At 34.5% G+C, this 6614-nt stretch overlaps 1 protein-coding gene across 3 annotated transcripts in view; it reads right to left on the reverse strand.

Moving 5' to 3' along the window:
• LOC106461793 (GTPase-activating protein and VPS9 domain-containing protein 1-like) overlaps positions 1–1158 on the reverse strand; it is a 91298-nt gene extending 90140 nt beyond the window's left edge. For all 3 annotated transcript variants that reach the window (XM_022388867.1, XM_022388866.1, XM_022388864.1), the window contains exon 1: positions 1001–1158. The gene's annotated coding sequence lies outside the window, so the exon portion shown is untranslated. The remainder of the gene's footprint in view (positions 1–1000) is intronic.
• Between the last annotated feature and the right edge of the window lie 5456 nt (positions 1159–6614).

Consider the following 6614-nt stretch of genomic DNA (forward strand, 5'->3'; position numbering starts at 1 on the left):
ATACTATAATTATATTTGTGACACTGAGAGTGTCATTCACCTCCATACACAGTCTGTGAAACTACCCAAGCCTTTTACGATTAATTTTATGGAATTATTCGCATTACAATATAACATTGTGTATACAGCAACCATTCTTAAGTTCTGGTCATGTATTTGCTTTCATCAAAATTCACTCATTTGAACCAAAGCCTGAATTTTAAATTACCATAGTTTTTTCTGATTCAACTAGTATCACAATTTTTTATTACACAATTGTGGTACTGCTCACAGATAGAAAAATGTAAAGTATCTTGATAATAACCACTTATTCTGGAACAAGTTGTTTGTGGAAGCACTCAACAAATTAGATTAACATGTTTGAAACTATTAGTAGTAGTACAACTCAGAAAAACATATATTTTACCAATAATTTTGTAAACTTATGAAGTTATTGTTTTTACTTTTAGATTTGCACTTATAAAATTGTATAATAATATAAAATGCCACTAACCATTTTCCAACTCCAACTTCTTAATTTCTAAACTAAAGCACTCCAATGCCAGTTTAAATATGAGAATATAATGCCTTTACACATCAGCCAAAAAGAAAAACATTATGTGCTAATGTAGTATGGCATAGCATATTTTGAAATTAGTGTTAGAGTTCATGCGAGAACAATTAACAATTTGAAAAGAAGATCTAATGTTAATTATCATCTGGCACTACAAGTTATTACTTATATTAACTATATACTATAGCTTCATGAATCAATAAACGAAAATGATGCACACCATGAGGTGTGTGATACACTGAATGTAGTGTAACTGTAAACGTGCTTGTGATTAGGCATAGCTTTGTCGCTAGTCAGTAACTTACTCAACTTCTCAAAGAAAAAAAAAAAACACAACACTCAACAACCAAATCTGATAGTAATAATAAAGTAAATAATAAACTTTAAAAATATATATTAACCTACTAGATATAAAGCAAATAGTGAAAACAAATATTTTACACATACCAGGTTCTTTAAAACAACATCGAAAACTGATAAAGTTTTATTCAACCACTGTTAACAGTTATTCAAAACAATATAGCACCAAACAAACTGCTATTTACAAATCATAAACACCCACTAAATCCCATGACTCATTTAAAGTAGCCATATCTGGTCTTTTTGCGCCATCTATTAAGGTAAACATATAACGCTCTCAACCTACAATAGTCGACGACAAAAATATTCCCATGTAAAAAACAAATTTAAATCCATGAGAGTTACAATAAACCGTTATAATTTGAAAAGAATCATCATAACTATATTTGGTACAAATAAACAAACATGTTCTAAAATAACCTAATAAAATTATATATTTGATAAATAATAAAATTTGTGATATTTTTAAGTTTTCGTTTTTCTTTACCACCAGCGGATCAGCGGTAAGTCTGAAGGTTTAAAAGGCTAAAACCTGGTTTCGATATCCGTTGTGGGCACCACATTAATAGCCCATCGTTTAGCCTTACGCTTAACAACAAGGAAACTTTTTCCCTAATAAAAGCAAAAACCTAACTAAAATACAAAATTAAGTATGATTAAGGCTCCTTTTTTAAAAAAGATGTTGTTGATTGTAAATAAATTTTAATCTTAGGATTATTAACAATTTTTATGGCATACATTTTCATAATTTCATATTGTTCATATTGTTGTAGCGTTGTGCGTTCGTTAGTGTGTCTTCCAAGTTATCTGCCGAACACAATTCAACATTCAGTTCACCTGACAATAATATATTACTTTATTTCATCTTTTAACGTCTCTACAAGCTTGAAAAAGTTGCATACTATCGCACATTATTATAGGTCTACGTTAAAAGTGACGCTCAAACATCTATCGATCTAGATTTACTTGCACAGAGTAATTGCGATAACTAACACATATGCACTGACTAATTAAATCTCTCTTGTATTTATAATATAGCTTCGAATGTACAGAAAAATTTAAGTGTCAACTTACAGCTTTTTAGATGTTCTAGGTTTATCTTAACATCATGCACCCTCTAGCTAACACAAAAATTACACCATTAAAAATATTATTGTGGATTTCCCCCAAAACTAGTGATGAAACACTACACTAAATTGTCTATTCACCAAATCTTTTTGGTGCTTTTCTCTTCCAATGCCCATGATATAAATACAGGATGACCTCTTGTCCCATATCACCACTGTCTGTATTATTGATGGGGGGGGGGGGGGTGATTGCGTGAATTCACAGGTGGCTCATCCTTGATCATCTGAAAGTAGTCTCAGCAGGAGCTCTGGACTTCTCACTAGGTTGACTTTCCACATGCAAATTCTTTTGTGGAGTTACCCAGTTGACTATTCTTTCACCAACATACTTCCAAGGATGATCATGGTGGATGATATTTGGCTTGGGCTGCCTGTTTTTCTGGGTTCTGTAAAACACAAAATTGGTTCTTTTAAATATAAGATATGGCCAATCCCAACACTTGCTTTACTTTGGAACTTTTCCTTCTTGCAGTAGAGATTGTACAGTGATACTATGCTACGTTGATGGGATTGAGTCTTATCAGCATTAAAATCATAACAACTTTTCATTTTATCATCAGCTAATCTACGTCTTTTGTGGGTATAGTCACATCGATGGTGCTCCTTAATATTTGTACATATTCTTTATTAAGACTCCTCTGAGTGACTGTTCATCAGACAAGAGTGAAGTAGAATCAAGGACACTTTAACTTTTCTCTCAAATATCAGTAATGATGGTTTGTTATCTGTAGCTTCATGTTTTGCAGTTTGATAACTCATAAGTAGCAATGAGAGATCTTGATCTTACATTTTATACTGTTCATACACATAAATATCTAATTGTTTTACCAATGTACTGTTGTATCTCTCATCAGAGAAAGATGAAGGACTGTCGTCCTTGTCCGTTCTTTTCCTAGGATCTCATACATTTTTGCAAACAAGGTTGCTTCAAAATTCCATCCTTGATCTGAGTGAAGTTCCATAGGCATATCAAATCTTGAAAAAATCCAGTTACGAGTTTTCTTGCTAAACTTTCTGCTTCCTAGTTAGGAAAAGCACATGCTTCTGGCCAATGGTGTATTTATTCCCACTGTTACTTTGTGGCAAGGGACCAAACACATAGACAGTAACTATCTCAAGTGTTGCTTCAGTACTGCTTCAGTTTTCCATACTGTTTCTTTTGTAATTTTTTTTATTTATTGGCAGCATAGTTTACACGATTTGTACCAATTCTACAGAATTTCCTGGCACCCCACTCAATAGTGTTCTCTTACTCTCTCTAGTGTCTTCTCAACAAATAGGTGTCCAGCCATTGGAAGGTTGTGGAGATGACAGAGTGTTTCAGAATAAACACTGTGAAATTACTAACTGTAGTCTTGTTTCTGTCTACTGGTATCTTCCCATTTCCAATGTAATAAGCCCTCTTGTAAGCATAATGAATCCGATTGTGACCAATATATCTGCATTTGGGGCTGTATAGAACAACTGTTTACCATGAAGGTCTTTCTGCCCAATACTTGATCCAATTAAAAATTGGTTTCAAGCTCGTATCTTTTGCCTGTGTATCTTTTAGTTGAGTGTTGTACTACATTAGTTTTTCATCATCGCTTGTGTATGTCACATCTTTGATTGTACTCTGCTGTAATTTACGTTGGTAGTCATTACTATATTGTGCTACCATCTTTTCCCAGTGTTTACATTCTTCAGTACATGTAGTCTATGGGCAATATGTCACCAAGATGTTAAAGTTGTACTCCTATAGTTTTGAAGCCGTATCATTATATGGCCTTCTGGTTTGTGAAAATTTACTAGACACTTCAATTCTACATGATCTGTCTGAAGTGTTACCTTTTGTACATATAGCTAATGGTGGAAATTAGTTACATTTCGAACAAAACTTAGTAGCTTTTTCGAGTTGTACAATATCTCCTTTTTGCAGCATTAAGTGCCTTGTTATAGTATAAAATCACATGCTCTTTTCGTGTTATGCTTGTAACAACACTACTCACACTGTAAAATCACTAGCATGTGTATCTAAAATGAGTGGATCTTCTAGAGTTGGGTATGCTAATACAGGATTGGTGGTCAGTTCCTTCTTCAGTTTTTGGACTGCTGTATGTGAACAAGCATCAATATTTGACTTTTCAAGTAGTTGGTGTAGAGGACAAGTTGTCAAAGAATAATTTTACAAAATGATGACAGTAAGAGCACAGTTCAAGAAACAATCTTATATCATGTAGGTTTTTGGTATTTGGAAATATTGGACAGAATCAGTTTTTGATGAATCTGTTGAAACTCGGCCTCTACTGACCATGTGTTCCAGAAAACTCACGTGTTGACGAAATAATTCATAATATTTGGGTTTCAGCTTAAGGTTCTCTTTCCTTAAATAATACAGAAATTTCCTTAGTTTATCATACACATTATTAAAAGTCCTTCCATGCACAATAATATCATACAAAAGATGAGTACGACTTTCCAGGGTAGCTCATACAGAGCACACTTCATTAAATGTAGAAATGCAGCAGGTGCATTTCATAATCCAAATGGTAATGCAACAAAGTGCCTTAAACCATTTCCTGCAGTAAAGGCTGTTTTCTCTCTCAACTTGCTTTGTCAAATTGCACTTGCAATATCCACTCTTAAGAACCAATGTTGAAAACCATTTTGATTCAGATTGGGTATCCAAACTAGAGTCAGTCCTTGGCATTGGATATTTCTCCATCTTTGTGCTGCCATTACCTTCTGGTAATCCATATAGAACCTTATAGATCCTTCCTTCTTCTTCACAAGTACAATACGTGATGTCCAAGGACTAGTATTCGGCTCTATTACTCCATACTTATGCATGATTTATATCTCTTTAAAAACCTCAGTCGATTTTGCAAGTGGAAGTCGTCTGGCTAAATAACTGACATCTTGTGAGAGATTTTGTATGTTCGACCGAAGTCTTGAAGTCTATTGTCAACTCTGGTTATAAAGCTCTTGCAAGTGAGGTGGTAAGCTATCTTTATTTGATGTTTTCGTATAAGACTTCCTATATCCTTCCTCAAAGATGACAATTTCTGATGCTCTTTGATGTAGAAGTACTATCTGTACAGCCTCACATCTTGCCATATCCCACTCAGATTTGACTCGAGTTTTATAGTTCGTTGTTTTCAGGGTTCTAATTATGACATCTATAGCTTTCAGATTCACTAGAGCTTTACCAATCATTAATCCACCAGGACACGTTGGTGTGCTTAATTCTATTAAGGGCTAGTCACTAAAAATAACTATATTTTTAGCAAGTCTTGGTATGAGTAGTTCAATTCTTGGTAGTGCAATGACTACTTTCCTTGCTGTCGTTGGTGTAGGAATTGTCGTGTAGGGATTTCCTGGTCAAAGACTATGAAGCTACTTGAAGCTGGTCTAACTTTACTTTCATGTTTCTGCATGAAGTCAATTCCCAAAAGGCATTCTTCCTCGACATCAATTATCCACACATCATAAGATGTAGAAAAGCTTCAATACAGTAAGGGTAACTTCCAACTTTCCTTCAACTGGAACTTCTTTCATCATTGTTGGAGGCAACTTCCAACTTTTTTTTTACCAAACAGACTCAAGCTATTGTAGCTGTGTCAATCAGAATACCGTAAGGCCTCCCATCAATAAACCCGTAGACTCGAGGACTGGTTTCTTTAAATAATGAATGTATTATCTCATTTGGGGTAGATGAGGTATTTTAAGCTGAGCTTCATCCCCACAAGTCCAACTAATTCCTTATCCAGACGTCAATCTGGTTAAACTTGAGGACTCATTGCTGGTGCTTAGTCTCCTTGGTGTATTAACGGCCGTTGATTCCTCACAGTATCGGCCGTAATTACTAGTTTTTCACATTTTTAACAATTCTCTTTTTCTGGTATCTTTTGGGAGGAGTTCTTATTCTCTAAATGCTTTTGTCTGCAGTTTCTGGCAATATTTGTCATATTTGACACACCAGTTAGTTTGTGGTTTCTTTCCTCTGCTCTGTGTAACTGGTTGTCTAAGCGATCCTTTTAGTTCGTCAAGATTATCGTCAGGGAAATCTGGTGATTTAATATTACGCGATCTGCTGATCCCGTAACTTATATATGGTGTCTTTAGTTGTTCATCTACATCTTTACTGTATTTATTTTCCATCACCAACTGGAGAGCTTCCTTTAAAGATGTACTCCTAATTGAAAGATATAAGTGAAAGATTTAAGCCTTCAGTGTTTTATAAATAAAAGTAAAACAAATGTAAATCAAATTAAACAATTTATCTTTATTATGTACGTTAATTGATTGTTAAACTTCGTGCAAAACTACTCTAGAGCTACTTGCGTCAGCCAACCCTAATCTTCAAATGATAGACTAGACTCACTAGAGGGAAGGAACCCGTCAAAACCATCCACCGCCAACTCTTGATGTACTCGAATAGTGGGATTTGACCACAACTCTTATAATACATCCACGCCTCCAAAGCACTGGTTTTCCTAGTGTGCAGTTGTTCACAAATTGTGCACCTGTAAAAATATTTGTGCAGTAGAAAATTCATCTACATAAGCAAGTTCAAGTGTATAAATACTTAAAAA

Source organism: Limulus polyphemus, unplaced genomic scaffold (genome assembly GCF_000517525.1).
Source record: "Limulus polyphemus unplaced genomic scaffold, Limulus_polyphemus-2.1.2 Scaffold1032, whole genome shotgun sequence".
Taxonomy (NCBI): Eukaryota; Metazoa; Arthropoda; class Merostomata; order Xiphosura; family Limulidae; genus Limulus; species Limulus polyphemus.